Genomic DNA, 26,534 nt, shown 5'->3' on the forward strand with positions numbered 1-26,534 from the left:
CTCTGTAGATAGTTATATGAATAATGTAAATAGAAAATCTGGTAATAGATTTCACTTACTAGAACATACCTCATATATGTGACCCCAATAATAGTTATATTCTAGTATATCCTCTATTTCTGTATAAGGTTCATTATTTTTAATGTTTCAGATTCTTCTGGGGCTCTACTATTTCAGATTTTGGAGACCATATACAGAACTAGAGGAGACACCAGGATATACCTATTGTTATGGACACATTTATACCATATACTCTACCCATACTTCATGTGGTTTGAGGGCTTTAAAAGTACTATCCACCAGATTTTCTATTTACATTATTCATATAACTATCTACAAAATGCTCCTTTAGTGCTGAAACAAACTTGCTGTTTTTATATATAAAGGGCTGGTCTACTACTTTTCCCGGGCTTGGTTTTATTCCCAGTCCGGCCCTGCCCCTAAAATGAGAGAAGGGACATTAGAAGAGAGAATATTTGAAAGCCAGGCCTCAAACTGGTCTAGAAATTGTGATGCTGGGCTGGGGGGCCTATAGATAACTGCAACACAAAGAACTACAGGGGAGAAGAGGCGGATAGCATGAACTTCAAAAGATGAGAAGGAAAGAGAGGGGGGTAAAGGAATGCTGTGAAAGTTACTGTGTGGAGACAGGAGAATTCCTATTCCCCCTCCTTGTTTGTCTCCTGGTCTGGGAGTGTGACTGAAGTGCAGGCCGCCATAGGACAGAGAGGCTACAACAGTTGTGTTAGAGGAGGAAAGGCAAATTTCAGTGAGGGCTAACAGGTTAAGTGAACGTGAAATAGGTCATGAATAGATGTAAGCTTATTGCATACAGATTGTGCATTCTAAAGGGCACAAGAGAATTGGGGGGGGGATAACAGAGGTGCAGTTAATGAGGTTTAGAGGACTACGTGGGCAAGGTTTATGAGGTGTCATTTGGGGTAGTGAATTGAGGGAAGCAGAGGGTGGAGCTGCAAGAAGAGGAAATATGGTGAGCGAAAAGAGATGAGCATTTGTCTCAGGAGGAATATGAATTGTCTGAGTGCTGTTTGTGAAAGGAAGAGCTGTGACTTTAAGGAGAAAGGAGGAATAGGTCAATGCAGACATCAGAAAGTGTAGCATGTTTGTAGATAATTTAGGGAGATTTAAATGTACGTATTTATGTGTTGTCCACTCCTTTGTCCAACTCCTTGTTATAACTCCCTACACTTATGAACTAACACACTCCTTGTTATAACTCCCTACACTTATGTACTACCACAATCCTTGTTATAACACCCTACACTTATGAACTAACACACTCCTTGTTATAACTCCCTACACTTATGAATTAACACACTCCTTGTTATAACTCCCTACACTTATGAACTAACACACTCCTTGTTATAACTCCCTACACTTATGAACTAACACACTCCTTGTTATAACTCCCTACACTTATGTACTACCACACTCCTTGTTATAACTCCCTACAATTATGAACTAACACACTCCTTGTTATAACTCCCTACACTTATGAACCAACACACTCCTTGTTATAACTCCCTACACTTATGAACTAACACACTCCTTGTTATAACTCCATACACTTATGAACTAACACACTCCTTGTTATAACACCCTACACTTATGAACTAACACACTCCTTGTTATAACTCCCTACACTTATGAACTAACACACTCCTTGTTATAACTCCCTACACTTATGTACTAACACACTCCTTATTATAACTCCCTACACTTATGAACTAACACACTCCTTGTTATAACTCCCTACACTTATGTACTAACACACTCCTTGTTATAACTCCCTACACTTATGAACTAACACACTCCTTGTTATAACTCCCTACACTTATGAACTAACACACTCCTTGTTATAACTCCCTACACTTATGTACTAACACACTCCTTGTTATAACTCCCTACACTTATGAACTAACACACTCCTTGTTATAACTCCCTACACTTATGTACTAACACACTCCTTATTATAACTCCCTACACTTATGAACTAACACACTCCTTGTTATAACTCCCTACACTTATGAACTAACACACTCCTTGTTATAACTCCCTACACTTATGAACTAACACACTCCTTGTTATAACTCCCTACACTTATGAACTAACACACTCCTTGTTATAACTCCCTACACTTATGTACTAACACACTCCTTATTATAACTCCCTACACTTATGAACTAACACACTCCTTGTTATAACTCCCTACACTTATGTACTAACACACTCCTTGTTATAACTCCCTACACTTATGAACTAACACACTCCTTGTTATAACTCCCTACACTTATGAACTAACACACTCCTTGTTATAACTCCCTACACTTATGAACTAACATACTCCTTGTTATAACTCCCTACACTTATGAATTAACACACTCCTTGTTATAACTCCCTACACTTATGAACTAACACACTCCTTGTTATAACTCCCTACACTTATGTACTAACACACTCCTTGTTATAACTCCCTACACTTATGAACTAACACACTCCTTGTTATAACTCCCTACACTTATGAACTAACACACTCCTTGTTATAACTCCCTACACTTATGAACTAACACACTCCTTGTTATAACTCCCTACACTTATGTACTAACACACTCCTTATTATAACTCCCTACACTTATGAACTAACACACTCCTTGTTATAACTCCCTACACTTATGTACTAACACACTCCTTGTTATAACTCCCTACACTTATGAACTAACACACTCCTTGTTATAACTCCCTACACTTATGAACTAACACACTCCTTGTTATAACTCCCTACACTTATGAACTAACACACTCCTTGTTATAACTCCATACACTTATGAACTAACACACTCCTTGTTATAACACCCTACACTTATGAACTAACACACTCCTTGTTATAACTCCCTACACTTATGAACTAACACACTCCTTGTTATAACTCCCTACACTTATGTACTAACACACTCCTTATTATAACTACCTACACTTATGAACTAACACACTCCTTGTTATAACTCCCTACACTTATGTACTAACACACTCCTTGTTATAACTCCCTACACTTATGAACTAACACACTCCTTGTTATAACTCCCTACACTTATGAACTAACACACTCCTTGTTATAACTCCCTACACTTATGTACTAACACACTCCTTGTTATAACTCCCTACACTTATGAACTAACACACTCCTTGTTATAACTCCCTACACTTATGTACTAACACACTCCTTATTATAACTCCCTACACTTATGAACTAACACACTCCTTGTTATAACTCCCTACACTTATGAACTAACACACTCCTTGTTATAACTCCCTACACTTATGAACTAACACACTCCTTGTTATAACTCCCTACACTTATGAACTAACACACTCCTTGTTATAACTCCCTACACTTATGAACTAACATACTCCTTGTTATAACTCCCTACACTTATGAATTAACACACTCCTTGTTATAACTCCCTACACTTATGAACTAACACACTCCTTGTTATAACTCCCTACACTTATGTACTAACACACTCCTTGTTATAACTCCCTACACTTATGAACTAACACACTCCTTGTTATAACTCCCTACACTTATGAACTAACACACTCCTTGTTATAACTCCCTACACTTATGAACTAACACACTCCTTGTTATAACTCCCTACACTTATGTACTAACACACTCCTTATTATAACTCCCTACACTTATGAACTAACACACTCCTTGTTATAACTCCCTACACTTATGTACTAACACACTCCTTGTTATAACTCCCTACACTTATGAACTAACACACTCCTTGTTATAACTCCCTACACTTATGAACTAACACACTCCTTGTTATAACTCCCTACACTTATGAACTAACACACTCCTTGTTATAACTCCATACACTTATGAACTAACACACTCCTTGTTATAACACCCTACACTTATGAACTAACACACTCCTTGTTATAACTCCCTACACTTATGAACTAACACACTCCTTGTTATAACTCCCTACACTTATGTACTAACACACTCCTTGTTATAACTCCCTACACTTATGAACTAACATACTCCTTGTTATAGCTCCCTACACTTATGAATTAACACACTCCTTGTTATAACTCCCTACACTTATGAACTAACACACTCCTTGTTATAACTCCCTACACTTATGAACTAACACACTCCTTGTTATAACTCCCTACACTTATGAACTAACACACTCCTTGTTATAACTCCCTACACTTATGAACTAACACACTCCTTGTTATAACTCCCTACACTTATGTACTAACACACTCCTTGTTATAACTCCCTACACTTATGAACTAACACACTCCTTGTTATAACTCCCTACACTTATGAACTAACACACTCCTTGTTATAACTCCCTACACTTATGAACTAACACACTCCTTGTTATAACTCCCTACACTTATGTACTAACACACTCCTTATTATAACTCCCTACACTTATGAACTAACACACTCCTTGTTATAACTCCCTACACTTATGTACTAACACACTCCTTGTTATAACTCCCTACACTTATGAACTAACACACTCCTTGTTATAACTCCCTACACTTATGAACTAACACACTCCTTGTTATAACTCCCTACACTTATGAACTAACACACTCCTTGTTATAACTCCCTACACTTATGAACTAACACACTCCTTGTTATAACTCCCTACACTTATGAACTAACACACTCCTTGTTATAACTCCCTACACTTATGAACTAACACACTCCTTGTTATAACTCCCTACACTTATGTACTAACACACTCCTTGTTATAACTCCCTACACTTATGAACTAACACACTCCTTGTTATAACTCCCTACACTTATGAACTAACACACTCCTTGTTATAACTCCCTACACTTATGAACTAACACACTCCTTGTTATAACTCCCTACACTTATGTACTAACACACTCCTTGTTATAACTCCCTACACTTATGAACTAACACACTCCTTGTTATAACTCCCTACACTTATGAACTAACACACTCCTTGTTATAACTCCCTACACTTATGAACTAACACACTCCTTGTTATAACTCCCTACACTTATGTACTAACACACTCCTTATTATAACTCCCTACACTTATGAACTAACACACTCCTTGTTATAACTCCCTACACTTATGTACTAACACACTCCTTGTTATAACTCCCTACACTTATGAACTAACACACTCCTTGTTATAACTCCCTACACTTATGAACTAACACACTCCTTGTTATAACTCCCTACACTTATGAACTAACACACTCCTTGTTATAACTCCATACACTTATGAACTAACACACTCCTTGTTATAACTCCCTACACTTATGAACTAACACACTCCTTGTTATAACTCCCTACACTTATGAACTAACACACTCCTTGTTATAACTCCCTACACTTATGTACTAACACACTCCTTGTTATAACTCCCTACACTTATGAACTAACACACTCCTTGTTATAACTCCCTACACTTATGTACTAACACACTCCTTGTTATAACTCCCTACACTTATGAACTAACACACTCCTTGTTATAACTCCCTACACTTATGAACTAACACACTCCTTGTTATAACTCCCTACACTTATGTACTAACACACTCCTTGTTATAACTCCCTACACTTATGAACTAACACACTCCTTGTTATAACTCCCTACACTTATGTACTAACACACTCCTTGTTATAACTCCCTACACTTATGAACTAACACACTCCTTGTTATAACTCCCTACACTTATGAACTAACACACTCCTTGTTATAACTCCCTACACTTATGAACTAACACACTCCTTGTTATAACTCCCTACACTTATGAACTAACACACTCCTTGTTATAACTCCCTACACTTATGTACTAACACACTCCTTGTTATAACTCCCTACACTTATGAACTAACACACTCCTTGTTATAACTCCCTACACTTATGTACTAACACACTCCTTGTTATAACTCCCTACACTTATGAACTAACACACTCCTTGTTATAACTCCCTACACTTATGAACTAACACACTCCTTGTTATAACTCCCTACACTTATGAACTAACACACTCCTTGTTATAACTCCCTACACTTATGAACTAACACACTCCTTGTTATAACTCCCTACACTTATGAACTAACACACTCCTTGTTATAACTCCCTACACTTATGTACTAACACACTCCTTGTTATAACTCCCTACACTTATGAACTAACACACTCCTTGTTATAACTCCCTACACTTATGAACTAACACACTCCTTGTTATAACTCCCTACACTTATGAACTAACACACTCCTTGTTATAACTCCCTACACTTATGTACTAACACACTCCTTATTATAACTCCCTACACTTATGAACTAACACACTCCTTGTTATAACTCCCTACACTTATGTACTAACACACTCCTTGTTATAACTCCCTACACTTATGAACTAACACACTCCTTGTTATAACTCCCTACACTTATGAACTAACACACTCCTTGTTATAACTCCCTACACTTATGTACTAACACACTCCTTGTTATAACTCCCTACACTTATGAACTAACACACTCCTTGTTATAACTCCCTACACTTATGTACTAACACACTCCTTATTATAACTCCCTACACTTATGAACTAACACACTCCTTGTTATAACTCCCTACACTTATGAACTAACACACTCCTTGTTATAACTCCCTACACTTATGAACTAACACACTCCTTGTTATAACTCCCTACACTTATGAACTAACACACTCCTTGTTATAACTCCCTACACTTATGTACTAACACACTCCTTGTTATAACTCCCTACACTTATGAACTAACACACTCCTTGTTATAACTCCCTACACTTATGAACTAACACACTCCTTGTTATAACTCCCTACACTTATGTACTAACACACTCCTTATTATAACTCCCTACACTTATGAACTAACACACTCCTTGTTATAACTCCCTACACTTATGTACTAACACACTCCTTGTTATAACTCCCTACACTTATGTACTAACACACTCCTATTATAACTCCCTACACTTATGAACTAACACACTCCTTGTTATAACTCCCTACACTTATGAACTAACACACTCCTTGTTATAACTCCCTACACTTATGAACTAACACACTCCTTGTTATAACTCCCTACACTTATGAACTAACACACTCCTTGTTATAACTCCCTACACTTATGAACTAACACACTCCTTGTTATAACTCCCTAAACTTATGAACTAACACACTCCTTGTTATAACTCCCTACACTTATGAACTAACACACTCCTTGTTATAACTCCCTACACTTATGAACTAACACACTCCTTGTTATAACTCCCTACACTTATGTACTAACACACTCCTTGTTATAACTCCCTACACTTATGTACTAACACACTCCTTGTTATAACTCCCTACACTTATGAAATAACACACTCCTTGTTATAACTCCCTACACTTATGTACTAGCACACTCCTTGTTATAACTCCCTACACTTATGAACTAACACACTCCTTGTTATAACTCCCTACACTTATGTACTAGCACACTCCTTATTATAACTCCCTACACTTATGAACTAACACACTCCTTGTTATAACTCCCTACACTTATGTACTAGCACACTCCTTGTTATAACTCCCTAAACTTATGAACTAACACACTCCTTGTTATAACTCCCTACACTTATGAACTAACACACTCCTTGTTATAACTCCCTACACTTATGAACTAACACACTCCTTGTTATAACTCCCTACACTTATGAACTAACACACTCCTTGTTATAACTCCCTACACTTATGAAATAACACACTCCTTGTTATAACTCCCTACACTTATGAATTAACATACTCCTTGTTATAACTCCCTACACTTATGAATTAACACACTCCTTGTTATAACTCCCTACACTTATGAACTAACACACTCCTTGTTATAACTCCCTACACTTATGTACTAACACACTCCTTGTTATAACTCCCTACACTTATGTACTAGCACACTCCTTGTTATAACTCCCTAAACTTATGAACTAACACACTCCTTGTTATAACTCCCTACACTTATGAACTAACACACTCCTTGTTATAACTCCCTACACTTATGTACTAGCACACTCCTTGTTATAACTCCCTACACTTATGAACTAACACACTCCTTGTTATAACTCCCTACACTTATGAACTAACACACTGCTTGTTATAACTCCCTACACTTATGAACTAACACACTCCTTGTTATAACTCCCTACACTTATGTACTAACACACTCCTTATTATAACTCCCTACACTTATGAACTAACACACTCCTTGTTATAACTCCCTACACTTATGTACTAACACACTCCTTGTTATAACTCCCTACACTTATGAACTAACACACTCCTTGTTATAACTCCCTACACTTATGAACTAACACACTCCTTGTTATAACTCCCTACACTTATGAACTAACACACTCCTTGTTATAACTCCCTAAACTTATGAACTAACACACTCCTTGTTATAACTCCCTACACTTATGAACTAACACACTCCTTGTTATAACTCCCTACACTTATGAACTAACACACTCCTTGTTATAACTCCCTACACTTATGAACTAACACACTCCTTGTTATAACTCCCTACACTTATGAACTAACACACTCCTTGTTATAACTCCCTACACTTATGAACTAACACACTCCTTGTTATAACTCCCTACACTTATGAACTAACACACTCCTTGTTATAACTCCCTACACTTATGAACTAACACACTCCTTGTTATAACTCCCTACACTTATGTACTAACACACTCCTTATTATAACTCCCTACACTTATGAACTAACACACTCCTTGTTATAACTCCCTACACTTATGAACTAACACACTCCTTGTTATAACTCCCTACACTTATGTACTAACACACTCCTTATTATAACTCCCTACACTTATGAACTAACACACTCCTTGTTATAACTCCCTACACTTATGTACTAACACACTCCTTGCTATAACTCCCTACACTTATGTACTAACACACTCCTTATTATAACTCCCTACACTTATGAACTAACACACTCCTTGTTATAACTCCCTACACTTATGTACTAACACACTCCTTGTTATAACTCCCTACACTTATGAACTAACACACTCCTTGTTATAACTCCCTACACTTATGAACTAACACACTCCTTGTTATAACTCCCTACACTTATGAACTAACACACTCCTTGTTATAACTCCCTAAACTTATGAACTAACACACTCCTTGTTATAACTCCCTACACTTATGAACTAACACACTCCTTGTTATAACTCCCTACACTTATGTACTAGCACACTCCTTGTTATAACTCCCTACACTTATGTACTAGCACACTCCTTGTTATAACTCCCTACACTTATGAACTATTACACTCCTTGTTATAACTCCCTACACTTATGTACTAGCACACTCCTTATTATAACTCCCTACACTTATGAACTAACACACTCCTTGTTATAACTCCCTACACTTATGAACTAACACACTCCTTGTTATAACTCCCTACACTTATGAACTAACACACTCCTTGTTATAACTCCCTACACTTATGTACTAACACACTCCTTATTATAACTCCCTACACTTATGAACTAACACACTCCTTGTTATAACTCCCTACACTTATGTACTAACACACTCCTTGTTATAACTCCCTACACTTATGTACTAACACACTCCTTATTATAACTCCCTACACTTATGAACTAACACACTCCTTGTTATAACTCCCTACACTTATGAACTAACACACTCCTTGTTATAACTCCCTACACTTATGAACTAACACACTCCTTGTTATAACTCCCTACACTTATGAACTAACACACTCCTTGTTATAACTCCCTACACTTATGAACTAACACACTCCTTGTTATAACTCCCTAAACTTATGAACTAACACACTCCTTGTTATAACTCCCTACACTTATGAACTAACACACTCCTTGTTATAACTCCCTACACTTATGAACTAACACACTCCTTGTTATAACTCCCTACACTTATGTACTAACACACTCCTTGTTATAACTCCCTACACTTATGTACTAACACACTCCTTGTTATAACTCCCTACACTTATGAAATAACACACTCCTTGTTATAACTCCCTACACTTATGTACTAGCACACTCCTTGTTATAACTCCCTACACTTATGAACTAACACACTCCTTGTTATAACTCCCTACACTTATGTACTAGCACACTCCTTATTATAACTCCCTACACTTATGAACTAACACACTCCTTGTTATAACTCCCTACACTTATGTACTAGCACACTCCTTGTTATAACTCCCTAAACTTATGAACTAACACACTCCTTGTTATAACTCCCTACACTTATGAACTAACACACTCCTTGTTATAACTCCCTACACTTATGAACTAACACACTCCTTGTTATAACTCCCTACACTTATGAAATAACACACTCCTTGTTATAACTCCCTACACTTATGAACTAACATACTCCTTGTTATAACTCCCTACACTTATGAATTAACACACTCCTTGTTATAACTCCCTACACTTATGAACTAACACACTCCTTGTTATAACTCCCTACACTTATGTACTAACACACTCCTTGTTATAACTCCCTACACTTATGTACTAGCACACTCCTTGTTATAACTCCCTAAACTTATGAACTAACACACTCCTTGTTATAACTCCCTACACTTATGAACTAACACACTCCTTGTTATAACTCCCTACACTTATGTACTAGCACACTCCTTGTTATAACTCCCTACACTTATGAACTAACACACTCCTTGTTATAACTCCCTACACTTATGAACTAACACACTGCTTGTTATAACTCCCTACACTTATGAACTAACACACTCCTTGTTATAACTCCCTACACTTATGTACTAACACACTCCTTGTTATAACTCCCTACACTTATGAACTAACACACTCCTTGTTATAACTCCCTACACTTATGAACTAAAACACTCCTTGTTATAACTCCCTACACTTATGTACTAACACACTCCTTGTTATAACTCCCTACACTTATGAACTAACACACTCCTTGTTATAACTCCCTACACTTATGAACTAACACACTCCTTGTAATAACTCCCTACACTTATGTACTAACACACTCCTTGTTATAACTCCCTACACTTATGAACTAACACACTCCTTGTTATAACTCCCTACACTTATGAACTAACACACTCCTTGTTATAACTTCCTACACTTATGAACTAACACACTCCTTGTTATAACTCCCTACACTTATGAACTAACACACTTAGAGAACTGCACATGCTGCATTGATCTAACAAGCTAGCTTGATGTAACAAGCTAAGGGTAATTAATTTAAAGGTAATAACAGTCACATGATCCTAATTAGCCAAGGTCATGAATTACAGCAGGATGAAACAAGGCCTGAGCAAACAAAGCAGGTGACACCTTTCTTATCAAAGTGGAAGACAGAGAGAGGATAGTTTTTAAGGTAATAAACACATATCAAAGATTTAAGATTTGTAGGGGGGGAGGCAGCTATATTGTTGGTTTGTCATTCTTGCCCATAGGTATTCTGGTTGGCTGGGATAATTTTCAAACCAATCAGAAATGTTGGATGACTGAATTCTAAGAATGGGCCTGTCATCCCAATGGTGACTGATTAACTTCTTAACTAATATATCATGTTACCATGTTACCACATGTATAGTTTCCAGCTTCCTTAAAGCACTTCCTTCAGTCTCAACCGTCACGGCACAAACCTGCCTGGTGATGCAACGCAGCACTGATGGGAGACATTTTGTAAAGACCCAACAGATCCGTATTGCACCACACTCATCACGTCAAACTACGGAATGTGACAAATCTATACACTGGCACCTCCAAGGCAGAGAATCAAACCCCCAACAGCTTCTTCCAGGCTATTAAAAAACAAATACGTTAGAAAGACTACACTGAAAATACAGGCCCCAAAATAAAAACTCAATGCAAGGAAAGAGAATACACCTTTGATCACTTAAATTCAAGTTAAGTAATTGAAACAAAATTTAGTACAATTAGCCCAATTTCATGAACATAGTTATAAAATGACCTGTGAACACCAGGGGCCAGATTACAAGTGGAGTGCTAAATATCGCTTTTATGAAGGCAATATTTGCACTCCACTGTGTAATACCAGCGCACGCTAACAGCGATGTGAACTTGACCTCTCAATAGCATCGCAGGGAAGCCTTGCGCTCATGAGATCGCGCTTCCATAAGCTCCTATGGGAACCTCATTCTGGGAACACACAGTTCCCATTGACTGCAATGTAAAGGCACTTTTCAATGCCATTTTTTTTCTAACACCCCACTCCCATCAACTTTAACAACACAATACTGATTTGTGCAGTAATTTTATTAAAACATAAAGATGCTGTCATCTACACTAGACAGTATTTTGGGGGTATTTGAGGCATATTTTTTAAATTAACCAGGGATCTGAACTCTGGTTAATTTTATAAGTGCTAATTGCTACTGCAAGCTTGCGTTAACAATAACCAGCCACTTATCGAGCGCCCGTAAGACGAGGACAGATATGCAAAAGAATGCTATAGACAGTGAAATTGCACTACACAATATCATTAGCTTAACAATAACCCTCTTACAAGGTTGTGTCAGTGAAGTTTGCTTACATTAAGTGACATTGCATTCGACGAGAAAACGCTATAAGCAAAGCACACCAAGTACAAGCCGGCTTAGGATGACTATGCTGATATCTCCTGCTTACTATTAGTACTGAAGTGCAGGGAATCAAAATAGAACCTTGACGAGTGCAATACAGTGCAATAATATATTAGTGAGAGCCTGTTTGCCTTGAACTACAGTAGTGAGTAAGGACCATAACCGCTTGTAATAACTAAAGGCAATTGCAGTGTATCCATAGAGGTTTAGATCTGGTGGACGGTGCTACATCTGACCAGATGATACTGTAGAGGACGAATGGAACTTAGTATAGCGGTAACTTAGTCTGAGGTGAACCATACAAAGAAGGCTGACAATTGCGAATCTAAAAACAATCTGTGCAGCAGATGTGAAATAATAGAAGACATATCTCAAACAGACTTCAAATAAAAATACAAAATATCACCAGTAAAGAAGTGACATGAGTGCACAGGAGAAATAATAACAGCAGCAGTAGCACAGTTCAAATTTCAAAGTCCCAGTAACAGCGAAGAGCAAAGTGAATACTTATACAGTCCCATTCAAGAGCGTCCCAGGAGTGGAGCACAGACGAAACGTCTGCAAAAGGGGTACTCACCAACCGTTACCTCAGTCCTATGAGGTAAGTGTGAAGCACAATCAAGAGAGGGAGAAAAGAGGATGGACCTGCCACCACTGCGTCTGCACTTGTACGTGTATCTTGTACTCAATGTGACATGGTGTTTGAATCTCATCAGCAGAAGAAAGAAGAAGCTATTAGAAGAACCAGAATACAATGAGGATCAAGAAAGCTTTTTTACCCTTTGATTTAAACTTTGGGGGACACTGTAAGAGGAATTTGTGACGGTTACACGTTCAAGTGCAGATGCAGTAGACTCAGTGGTGGCTGGTCCATCCTCTTCTCTCCCTTTCTCGATTGAGATTCACACTTACCTCATAGGATTGAGGTAACGGTTGGTGAGTACCCCTTTTGCAGCCATTTTGTCTGTGCTCCATTCCTGGGACGCTATCTTATGGGACGGTATAAGCACTCACTTTGCTCTTCCCTGTTACGTGGACTTTGAAATTTGAACTGTGCTGCTGCTGTTATTAATTCTCCTGTGCGCTCATGTCACTTCTTTCTTTGTGATATGTATCATATATATATTTATGAATTTAACATATACACATATACAGATATACACATGAATAGAAATACATACATATATCTCAATGCAATCCTGTGCATGGGTTAGCGCAAGCTGGTGTCTTGAAGTCTATGGGGATAGAGAAAGTTTGATCGCAACTTCACGGTTTTATTGTTTTTACCACAAAGTTGCAACCACGAAGGCGCATTATTTTTACCTGCCAGCCAAAATATGCACAATTAAATTAGAATTGAACACCGAAAACATGCTTGCGGAAGTGCAAATATGCGCTTCACTTGAAATCTAGCCCTTTGTGTCAGCTAACTAATCATTTTAAGAAAAGAGGCTACTCTAGAAGAGTTATCGAAAATAGCTATGAGAAAGTACGAAAACTATCACAGAGGCCCTGTTCCAAGACAAGACACATTTTTAGTATAAAGCTGGCACAACTGTCAGATTTATTACTCAGTACAAAACAGGGTGGAATGATATATACAGTATACTCAAGAAAGTTTGGCCACTCTAGCCAACCAATCCAAAATTAACCATCACCTTGGGAACATTACCACAAATGACTGACAAAAGAGCTCATAATTTAAAAGATCACCTGGTTAAAAGCCACTATAAAACATCACCATCTTCAGCACCATCTAAAACTTGTTACAATGAAGTGCTAATGAACAGGTTTGCTTTCCATGTCATATATGTAAAGCTTGTAATTACAATGAAAAAACAAGATTTTTTTTTTTACAAAATTGGTAAAATGTATGCTATCAGATCCAAAATCACTTGTAGAATAGAGGGATTAATCTACCTGGCACATTGCAGTGGTCCTAGATGCTATGTAGGGAAAACTACTAGGGCACTAAGTGACCTAACACTAGAGAATTTCAGGGATATTGAACAAAAATTTATTTCTCCAACATTGGTGTGTCCGGTCCACGGCGTCATCCTTACTTGTGGGAATATCTCTTCCCCAACAGGAAATGGCAAAGAGTCCCAGCAAAGCTGGCCATATAGTCCCTCCTAGGCTCCGCCCACCCCAGTCATTCTCTTTGCCGTTGCACATTCAACATCTCCACGGAGATGGTTAAGAGTATGTGGTGTTTAGTTGTAGTTTTTTGTTCTACTATCAAGAGTTTGTTATTTTAAAATAGTGCTGGTATGTACTATTTACTCTGAAACAGAAAGAGATGAAGAATTCTGTTTGTGAGAGGAAGATGATTTTAGCAGACAGTAACTAAAATCCTTTGCTGTTTCCACATAGGACTGTTGAGATGAAGTAACTTCAGTTGGGGGAAACAGTTAGCAGACTTTTCTGCTTAAGGTATGACTAGCCATATTTCTAACAAGACTGTGTAATGCTGGAAGGCTGTCATTTCCCTTCATGGGGACCGGTAAGCCATTTTCTTAGTCTCAAGCAGAATAAAGGGCTTAATATGGGCTATAAAACTGGTAGACACTTTTATGGGCAAAATCGATTGCTTTATTTGGGCATTTTATACATGTTTATGCTAGTATTTCACACTTATAAACTTGGGGAACGTTTTTTAACGTCAGGCACTATGTTAGACACCTTTTCCAGTCAGGAAGGGCCTTCCCAGTTGTAGGCTGAGCCTCATTTTCGTGTCATTACTGTGCAGTTCTTTTTGAGAGCAAGACATGCAGATGCATGTGTGAGGACCTGAAAATAGTTGGAAAAGTTCCTAGAAGGCGTCATTTGGTATCGTATTCCCCTCTGGGCTTGGTAGAGTCGCAGCAAAGGCTGTAGCTGGGACTGTAGAGGGGTTAAAACTGTAACCGGCTCCGGTTTCGTTATTTTAAGGGTTAAAGCTCTGAAAATTGGTGTGCAATACTTTTAATGCTTTAAGACACTGTGGTGAAATTTTGGTAAATTTTGAACAATTCCTTCATATTTTTTCACATATTTAGTAATAAAGTGTGCTCTGTTTAAAATTTAAAGAGACAGTAACGGTTTTGTTTTAAAACGGTTTTTGTGTTTTACTGACAAGTTTAAGCCTGTTTAACATGTCTGTGCCTTCAGATAAGCTATGTTCTATATGTATGTAAGTCAATGTGTCTCCCCCTTCTAAATTATGTGATAATTGTGCCAAAGCGTCCAAACAGAGTAAGGACAGTACTGTCACAGATAATGAAGTTGCCCAAGATGATTCATCAGATGAAGGGAGTAGACATGGTTCTACATCATCTCCTTCTGTGTCTACACCAGTTTTGCCCACGCAGGAGGCCCCTAGTACTTCTAGTGCGCCAATGCTTATTACCATGCAACAATTGACGGCTGTAATGGATAACTCCATAGCAAATATTTTATCCAAAATGCCTGCATATCAGAGAAAGCGCGATTGCTCTGTTTTAAACACTGAAGAGCAGGAGGGCGCTGATGATAATTGTTCTGTCATACCCTCACACCAATCTGAAGGGGCCATGAGGGAGGTTTTGTCAGATGGGGAAATTTCAGATTCAGGAAAAATTTCCCAACAGGCTGAACCTGATGTTGTGACATTTAAATTTAAATTAGAACATCTCCGCGCACTGCTTAAGGAGGTGTTATCTACTCTGGATGATTGTGACAACCTGGTCATTCCAGAAAAATTATGCAAGATGGACAAGTTCCTAGAGGTTCCGGTGCACCCCGACGCTTTTCCTATACCCAAGCGGGTGGCAGACATAGTGAATAAAGAATGGGAGAAGCCCGGCATACCTTTTGTTCCCCCTCCTATATTTAAGAAATTATTTCCTATAGTCGACCCCAGAAAGGACTTATGGCAGACAGTCCCTAAGGTCGAGGGGGCAGTTTCTACTCTAAACAAGCGCACTACTATTCCTATCGAGGATAATTGTGCTTTCAAAGATCCTATGGATAAAAAATTGGAGGGTTTGCTTAAAAAGATTTTTGTACAGCAAGGTTACCTTCTTCAACCCATTTCGTGCATTGTTCCTGTCACTACAGCAGCGTGGTTCTGGTTCGAGGAACTAGAAAAGTCGCTCAGTAGAGAGACTCCATATGAGGAGGTTATGGACAGAGTTCACGCACTTAAGTTGGCTAACTCTTTTATTTTAGATGCCGCTTTGCAAATAGCTAGATTAGCGGCGAAAAATTCAGGGTTTGCAATTGTGGCGCGCAGAGCGCTTTGACATCAATGTCCACACAAGAGCTGGATAAATTAATAAGCGATGTGGAAACACAGATGCAGGAATTAAGGAGTACCATACAAGACAGAAAAAAAACCAAGTTTGCCCGAGATGAGCATGATTACGAGACCGGAACAGTGTATCGCTGGAAAGGGGAACTAGTTGGAGAACGGACCGGAAGTAGATACGGAGGCACTTCCGGGGGAAGGAGAAACCGGCGTAGCAGGGCGAATAGGCAAAATGATCAATCGGCCACACAGAGTTCCTCATCAGAATCGGCTTCGGGGGACTCAGAAGGAGAGGGCAAACCCGCAGAGGAGGGAAGCGCCACCGCAGGAAAAAAGACCAAGACGAGTGGCAGCAAGCAGCGGGCAACGACTCGCAGCCAGAGGAAATAACTGTAAATCTGAGTCAGACGCAGCTAACCGTGGAAGAAGAGCAAGTGCTAAACAAAGGACTATCATTCTGTCCCACAGGTGAATGTAACATGTTTGAGCTGCGTAAAGACTTGCATAGATTTTACAGATCAGTTAAACTGAAAAGTTTTTTCTCAGATTGCATTGTGCCACCAATTAAAAATAATGCATGTATTGAAACACTTAATTTATCTGTGTTAAACTTAAGAAATAAAAGCAATTTCACGCCATCACAGGTTAACCCTAGTGTACAAACCTTCATACAATTGGTTGACAGGGATATAGAGATTCTAGAAAAGAAAGGTAGAGAGGTTAAGGTTAACAGAAAAGTGAACTTTACTAAAAAAGATAGGAATGCTTTAAAGAAACTGAATGAGAATACAGGGATTATCATTAAGAGAGCGGACAAGGGTGGTGCCACTGTCCTTTTGGATAAAGAATTTTATATTCAAGAAATTAGAGCACAATTGGCAGATGAGAAAGTGTATAAGTTGCTATCAAAAAACCCTAAGTTTGAAATAAAGAAAGAAATAGAGAACTGTGTATCTAAAGCAGAGAGAGGAGGAGTCATTGGGCAGGATGTGGTGAAATTCCTATTGGAGACTGAGGAAATAACACCTGTCCTTTATACATTACCAAAAATCCATAAGGACAAGGTAGCTCCACCAGGACGCCCTATAGTGGCAGGAATTGGATCAATCCTGTCCAATGCCTCCATTTTCCTTGATAAATATCTGAGACCTTTTGTGGGATCTAACTCTTACATAAGAGATACAGGTGATTTTTTGAATAAAATACATAGTCTTGATCTGAGTGAGGGAAAAGGTATTCTGTATAGTATGGATGTAGTAAGTTTGTACACATCCATTACACATGAAGCAGGAATTGGAGCAGTAAATAGAAGACTGAGCAATAGCACAGAGATAAGTGAGATGCAGAGAAATTTTATTGTTGAACTGCTAGGTATTGTACTGCGGTGTAATTACTTCCTATTCCAAGATGACTATTTTCTGCAACTTCAGGGCACGGCCATGGGTTCCAATGTCGCTCCCACATACGCGAACATTTTCATGAATGTGTTTGAAGAGCATGTGATGTACAGCCACCCTTTATTTATTCTATATGGCGCCACATGGTGGCGCTATATAGATGATGTGTTCGGTGTGTGGTTGGGCGACATTGGGACCCTGGAACAGTTCTTTAAGGATTTGAATAGCGCTACCCTTAACATTAAATTTAAACTTGTCCATAGTGAAGAAAGCATTAACTTTCTAGATACCAAAGTTTATAAGTCTGGGACTTCATTGTCAGTAGATCTGTATAGAAAGGAAACAGATTGTAACAATCTATTACACTACAGTAGTGCACATCCTCCCACTCTCACTAAATCTCTACCAAAGAGCCAGTTTCTGCGTGTAAGACGCATAGTATCAGACGAGAGTCTGGCACTGGAGAGACTTAGTGAGATAGGGAATGCATTCACAAAGAGAGGCTATCCATCTAAAATGATACAGGAGGGTATAAATAGCGCTCTAGACATTCCGAGGGCTAAGTTGTTAGAACAACAAAATAATAAAGAAAAGGACCAAACAGATAGAATGGTATTTGTGAGTAATTTTTCTCCCCTTAGTGATAAAATACAAGGTATTATAAGAAAACACTGGAGTGTACTAAGTGAATGTAACCCTAAAGTGAAGGAATTTCAAGTACCACCAATGCCTGCATACAGGAGGGGTAAAAATCTTAAGGATACCCTTGTTAGGGCAGATATAGGACCTGGTAAAATGAAAGTGCAAAGGTATATTGACAAAAAAAACAATGGTTGCTTTCCCTGCCTAAATTGTACTAACTGTAACAATATGGTGCGGGGCTCTACATTTTGCCACCCACGCACAGGCAAGAAATTTTTGATTAGAGGGTATTTCACCTGTAACACAGAATATGCTGTGTATCTAATCAAATGCCCATGTGGGTGGGGCTATGTAGGAGAGACCACCCGTAAGGTGCGTGAGAGGTTGAACCAACACAAGAGTAGCATAAGAACAGGAGATGTAGATGCACCTGTGGCTCACCATTTTTTGACAGCTGGGCATAGTCTGAGTCAAATTAGATTTCAGATTATAGATCATGTAGAGAGACCCAGGAGGGGGGGTAACAGAGAGAAAAAACTTCAGCAAAAAGAATTGTTTTGGATCTATACATTAGGTACTATGTGGCCAGGAGGTATGAATAGAGAAATGGATTGGAGTATTTTCTGATTACTGTCCCTTTAATATAAGAGGTAAAGGCTTAAAAAAAGTCTAAAAAGTTCTTAGAGCTAACAAAAAGTATAGGTATCTTTGATTTAGAATGTCTATGTTGTGTACACATAATGATAAATCAACTGTGAAGTTATATGAGAACCTCTAAGAAAAGAGGTGTGTGAACACTAGGTGGAGTTAACTGATGTAGATAGATTATCACAGGTGTGTATTATAATTGAATGGGAGGGGTTAAGGGTATTTTAAGCCTGTATGTGTCAGTGTGATTTTATACATGATTAAGGACAGTTGGTCCGAAACGTTGTATTAACTTTTTGGCAAAAATAAAAATAAAAATCTTTTTATTCAGTGCTGCTGCAGCTTGAACTTTCTACTTATTTTTGGGTTTTTTGGTATGGACCCTTGCAGCTTGCACGGATAAATAACCTCAAAAACAGAGTGCTGAACAGTAACCTGTTGTTGGAATTGACTAAAGTCTTGGTCAGCGGATGTATCATCCAAGACAAAATTGCTTAATATCCCCTTCAAGGGTAAAACTCTCTTTGGGCCAGAATTGAAAGAGATTATCTCAGACATCACTGGGGGAAAGGGCCACGCCCTCCCACAAGATAGGCCTTTTAAAGCCAAGAATAAGTCTAATTTTCGTTCCTTTCGTAATTTCAGGAACGGACTGGGCTCTAATTCTGCATCCTCTAAGCAAGAGGGTAATACCTCACAGACCAAACCAGCCTGGAAACCAATGCAAGGCTGGAACAAGGGTAAGCAGGCCAAGAAGCGTGCCGCTGCTAACAAAACAGCATGAAGGAGTAGCCCCCGATCCGGTACCGCATCTAGTGGGGGGCAGACTCTCTCTCTTTGCTCAGGCTTGGGCAAGAGATGTTCAGGATCCCTGGACGCTAGAAATAGTTTCTCAGGGTTATCTTCTGAAATTCAAGGAACTACCCCCAAGGGGAAGGTTCCACATGTCTCACTTATCCTCAAACCAAATAAAGAGACAGGCATTCTTACATTGTGTAGAAGACCTGTTAAAGATGGGAGTGATACACCCAGTTCCAACGGCGGAACAAGGAATGGGATTTTACTCAAATCTGTTTGTAGTTCCCAAAAAAGAGGGAACTTTCAGACCAATCCTGGACTTAAAGATCCTAAACAAATTTCTCAGAGTACCATCGTTCAAGATGGAAACCATTCGAACGATTCTACCCACAATTCAGGAAGGTCAATTTATGACTACCGTGGATCTAAAGGATGCGTATCTACATATCCCTATCCACAAAGAACATCATCAGTTCCTAAGGTTCGCCTTTCTGGACAAACATTACCAGTTTGTGGCCCTCCGATTCGGGTTAGCCACTGCTCCAAGGATTTTCACAAAGGTACTCGGATCCCTTCTAGCGGTTCTAAGACCAAGGGGCATTGCAGTAGTACCGTACTTGGACGACATTCTAGTACAAGCGTCGTCTCTTTCAAAGGCAAAGGCTCACTCAGACATCGTTCTGGCCTTTCTCAGATCTCACGGATGGAAGGTGAACGTAGAAAAAAGTTCCCTGTCTCCGTCGACAAGAGTTTCCTTCTTGGGAACAATAATAGATTCCTTAGAAATGAGGATTTTCTTGACAGAAGTCAGAAAGTCAAAACTTCTAAACGCTTGTCAAGTTCTTCATTCTATTCCTCGTCCTTCCGTAGCTCAGTGCATGGAAGTAGTAGGATTGATGGTTGCAGCAATGGACATAGTTCCTTTTGCGCAAATTCATCTAAGACCATTACAACTGTGCATGCTGAAACAGTGGAATGGGGACTATACAGACTTATCTCCAGTGATTCAAGTAGATCAGAAGACCAGAGACTCACTCCGTTGGTGGCTAACCCAGGATCACCTATCCCAGGGAATGAGCTTCCGCAGTCCAGAGTGGGTCATCGTCACGACCGACGCCAGCCTAGTGGGCTGGGGCGCGGTCTTGGAATCCCTGAAAGCTCAGGGACTGTGGTCTCGGGAAGAGTCTCTTCTCCCGTTAAACATTCTGGAATTAAGAGCGATATTCAATGCTCTCAGGGCTTGGCCTCAGCTAGCAAAGGCCAGATTCATAAGATTCCAATCAGACAACATGACGACTGTTGCGTATCTCAATCATCAGGGGGGAAGAAGGAGTTCCCTGGCGATGAAAGAAGTGACCAAAATCATACAATGGGCGGAGAATCACTCCTGCCACCTATCTGTGATCCACATTCCAGGTGTGGAAAACTGGGAAGCGGATTATTTGAGTCGTCAGACATTCCATCCGGGGGAGTGGGAACTCCACCCGGAGATCTTTGCCCAGTTGACGCAACTATGGGGCATTCCAGATATGGATCTGATGGCGTCTCGTCAGAACTTCAAGGTTCCTTGCTACGGGTCCAGATCCAGGGATCCCAAGGCGACTCTAGTGGATGCACTAGTAGCGCCTTGGACCTTCAACCTAGCTTATGTGTTTCCACCGTTTCCTCTCATTCCCAGGCTGGTAGCCAGGATCAAACAGGAGAGGGCCTCGGTGATCTTGATAGCTCCTGCGTGGCCACGCAGGACTTGGTATGCAGACCTGGTGAATATGTAATTTGCTCCACCATGGAAGCTACCTTTGAGACAGGACCTTCTTGTTCAGGGTCCATTCGAACATCCAAATCTGGTCTCCCTCCAGCTGACGGCTTGGAGATTGAACGCTTGATTCTATCAAAGCGTGGGTTTTCAGATTCTGTGATAAATACTCTGGTTCAAGCCAGAAAACCGGTAACTAGAAAGATTTACCATAAAATATGGAAAAGATATATCTGCTGGTGTGAATCCAAGGGATTCCCCTGGAATAGGATAAAGATTCCTAGGATTCTTTCCTTTCTACAAGAAGGTTTGGATAAAGGATTATCTGCGAGTTCTCTAAAGGGACAGATTTCTGCTTTATCTGTCCTACTACACAAACGACTGGCAGTTGTGCCAGATGTTCAAGCATTTGTTCAGGCTTTGGTTAGGATCAAGCCTGTTTACAGACCTTTGACTCCTCCCTGGAGTTTAAATCTAGTTCTTTCAGTTCTTCAAGGGGTTCCGTTTGAACCTTTACATTCCATAGATATTAAGTTGTTATCTTGGAAAGTTTTGTTTTTGGTTGCTATTTCTTCTGCTAGAAGAGTTTCTGAGTTATCTGCTCTACAGTGTACTCCACCCTATCTGGTGTTCCATTCAGATAAGGTTGTTTTGCGTACTAAGCCTGGTTTTCTACCAAAGGTTGTTTCCAACAAAAATATTAATCAGGAGAAAGTTGTACCTTCTTTGTGTCCGAATCCAGTTTCAAAGAAGGAACGTTTGCTACACAATTTAGATGTAGTCCGTGCTCTAAAATTCTACTTAGAAGCTACAAAAGAGTTCAGACAAACTTCTTCTCTGTTTGTCGTCTATTCTGGTAAAAGGAGAGGTCAAAAAGCAACTTCTACCTCTATTTCCTTTTGGCTTAAAAGCATCATCCGATTGGCTTATGAGACTGCCGGACAGCAGCCTCCTGAAAGAATCACAGCTCACTCCACTAGGGCTGTAGCTTCCACATGGGCCTTCAAGAACGAGGCTTCTGTTGATCAGATATGTAAGGCAGCGACTTGGTCTTCACTGCACACTTTTGCCAAATTTTACAAATTTGATACTTTTGCTTCTTCAGAGGCTATTTTTGGGAGAAAGGTTTTGCAAGCCGTGGTGCCTTCCGTTTAGGTAACCTGATTTGCTCCCTCCCTTCATCCGTGTCCTAAAGCTTTGGTATTGGTTCCCACAAGTAAGGATGACGCCGTGGACCGGACACACCAATGTTGGAGAAAACAGAATTTATGCTTATCTGATAAATTACTTTCTCCAACGGTGTGTCCGGTCCACGGCCCGCCCTGGTTTTTTAATCAGGTCCAATGAATTATTTTCTCTAACTACAGTCACCACGACACCCTATGGTTTCTCCTATTTTTTCCTCCTGTCCGTTGGTCGAATGACTGGGGTGGGCGGAGCCTCGGAGGGACTATATGGCCAGCTTTGCTGGGACTCTTTGCCATTTCCTGTTGGGGGAAGAGATATTCCCACAAGTAAGGATGACGCCGTGGACCGGACACATCGTTGGAGAAAGTAATTTATCAGGTAAGCATAAATTCTGTTTCCTCTAGTGTAGTCTGGCATTTCATGCAGTATCATAACTCATCCCCTAAAATTTTTAGACTAATTGGGAATTAGAAAGTGAATCGGTGTATCCAAGGGGGGGGGGTGTGACTTGGATAATATCCTTTTGAGACATGAATCTAAGTGGATTTATAATTTGTGTACAATGTTCCCCTATGGATTTAACTGTCTCTCAGTTTCTCTGACTAAGATATCGTAATCACAATTAGTTAAAGGGACTATATCTGTCTTTCCTCAACATAGTTACACAGACATTTGAATGTGAAATATTTGAATGCACAATACGTTTAATTAATAAGACATACAAATAGATCTTTCTTTACTGATTTGTAAAAGCTATTTTGTAATACGTTTTTTGAATTTTTTAATACTATGTGAATTGTTTAAAAATAAACGTATATTTCACTGAGCTGTTTCGATGGGAATGTATTTGAAAAATATATTTAATGGTGACTATGAATGTTGACATTTTGGGCCAGGAGGACCCCATTGGGTGAAACATAGATCGGCTAGTGTCTGCTCTTGTGCAACATTTCCGGGCTACAGCCACAGTGACTTTATTCTGTTATTACTGGATATATAGCCTCTCCTTTCTTTCTGGGTAGCGCTGTTTTTTATTGAGAGTGATTGCCCTGTAGGAGAGTAGACGTCGTCTAGTTCTGCATTCTCCTCTTCCCTGGATTTGCCACGGTATTGACTGCCACTGTAGCGTTGAGACCCTTTCCTACAAGAGCTGCACCCTTTCATTGAGATTAGAAGGCCTTACTACCTATAGCTCCCCAGCATCGTTTGTCTCTACTGGATTCCCAAGGAGGACTGTACCATCTACGGCTGGAGCAGATTTATGATAGCCGTTTCTGGATAAAATGATGCAGTATCAAAGAAGGGTATTACTCACCTCGTCAAGAGGAATTAGGACATTAAATATACACTTAACATGCGGCACAGTATGTAGCACGTCTTTATCTGGATGGGATTGTCTTTTCCTTTAAATTATGAGGATAAAAAGACAAGAGTGCTTCATATGATTTCTTCACCATAGATGTTTTTATATATATATAATTATGTAGATATTCATATAGATATATAGCTATAGATATATATTTTTATAAATATATATATATATATATATATATATATATATATATATATATATATATATATATATACTGTATGTTTCAAAATAAAAAGAACATTTTCTTCTAAGTCAAGAACATAGGTATTTGCAGTATTACTAACGCACCTGCAGCTTTATTGTAGTTGGCCAAGCACACCTTCAGGTTAGTGCTTGAACAAAAAAAGAAAAGGCATTTGTAGCATGACCCATAAAAGTCTATCAGTAAAGGGAGTTAGCGTGGTCGCTATATCCAACCTCTAGATTTAGCACGCTTGAGTCTTTCGCTCGCCTGCTAAATTTTTACTTTCAACTTTTAATATCAGAACAAACATGGGAGTGCTATTGATTTACTTTGAGCGCAGTTTGCACTCAAAAGCAATAAAAATGTGTTGTTTTACTTGCAATCAAGCCCTATATTAGAAAGATAGTTTTATCAAAGTACAAAACTACCTGCTAAATCGTTATAAGTAAAAAAAAAATACAAAAAATAAGCACTTTTGCAATAATACAAATGATCAGAATCCCCAACTAACACACTTCCCCCTGTGCACATAATGCCCTTGTTCTTAAAGAGACATACGCCCATATCGCCAGGTGGTTGAAATAAATATAATCAATGGGTAAGATTTAATAAAACTCACAGTTCTGACAAGATTATACCTGATATATCTCACTTCACTGGTAAGATTGTAAAAAGAAAGAAAAGAAGATGAAGAAATGTGCCAAGTTCCTTCCATTCCTGTGCAAGAATGTCTTAATAGTCTCTCAGTTTCAGATAATTATATTTTGCCAGTAATTTATCCTTTTAAAGAGAGTTCATGTAAAGGGCAATATGTCATTTTATTATTGTACTTTTTTGGGTTTAAGCTGTAACATCTGTTATGTTAAACAGACTGTTGTAAAATAAGCTAATACCTGTAGTGTATCAATTGTACTATATAACTTTGTGTATCATTCCTCATATGTAAGATATTAAAGGGACGTTATACTGTAAAATTTTCTCCCCTTTAATTTGTTTGCAATGATCCATTTTACCTACTGGAATATATTAAATTTGATTATAAATTGAACGCTATAAAATCTATTTAAAAAAGAGGCAGCAACAAAAATCAGTCTTTCAGTGGGGGTTGGGAGAGAGCCTAGCCCATTTGAAAGGGCAGCAGCTTTGAATGCAGCAAATTCCTATCAGCTACTTGTCCAAGTACATTGTCTCTTTAAATGACAAGGTTGTAGCATCAAGGGTGGTCACAGTCTAGTAATGGAGTAAAAGCAAGTGGAACTTTTCAATCCAAGTACTCAGAATTCCAGAAATATCAGGATATTATAATTAGTGCTTAGGTGGGTGTTGATAAGGAATTTTCAGTCTGGTATTGCCTAAGAAAGGGATATCTTTAATGCCTGATACGTTAAAGGTTCAGGAATATTGCTGTGAATTGTTGGCACACAATCCTGAATTATTGTGCTCTGGGTGAATTAAAGATGCACTGGCGGTGAACTTCCATACGCACAAACCAATGACTCAGCACACTTTCTGGCT

At 39.0% G+C, this 26,534-nt stretch overlaps 1 protein-coding gene across 1 annotated transcript in view; it reads left to right on the forward strand.

The window, feature by feature from the left end:
• DSCAM (DS cell adhesion molecule) overlaps positions 1-26,534 on the forward strand; it is a 717,945-nt gene that overhangs the window by 268,046 nt on the left and 423,365 nt on the right. The window lies entirely within an intron of this gene.

This window comes from Bombina bombina, chromosome 3, assembly GCF_027579735.1.
Source record: "Bombina bombina isolate aBomBom1 chromosome 3, aBomBom1.pri, whole genome shotgun sequence".
NCBI classification, from domain to species: Eukaryota; Metazoa; Chordata; class Amphibia; order Anura; family Bombinatoridae; genus Bombina; species Bombina bombina.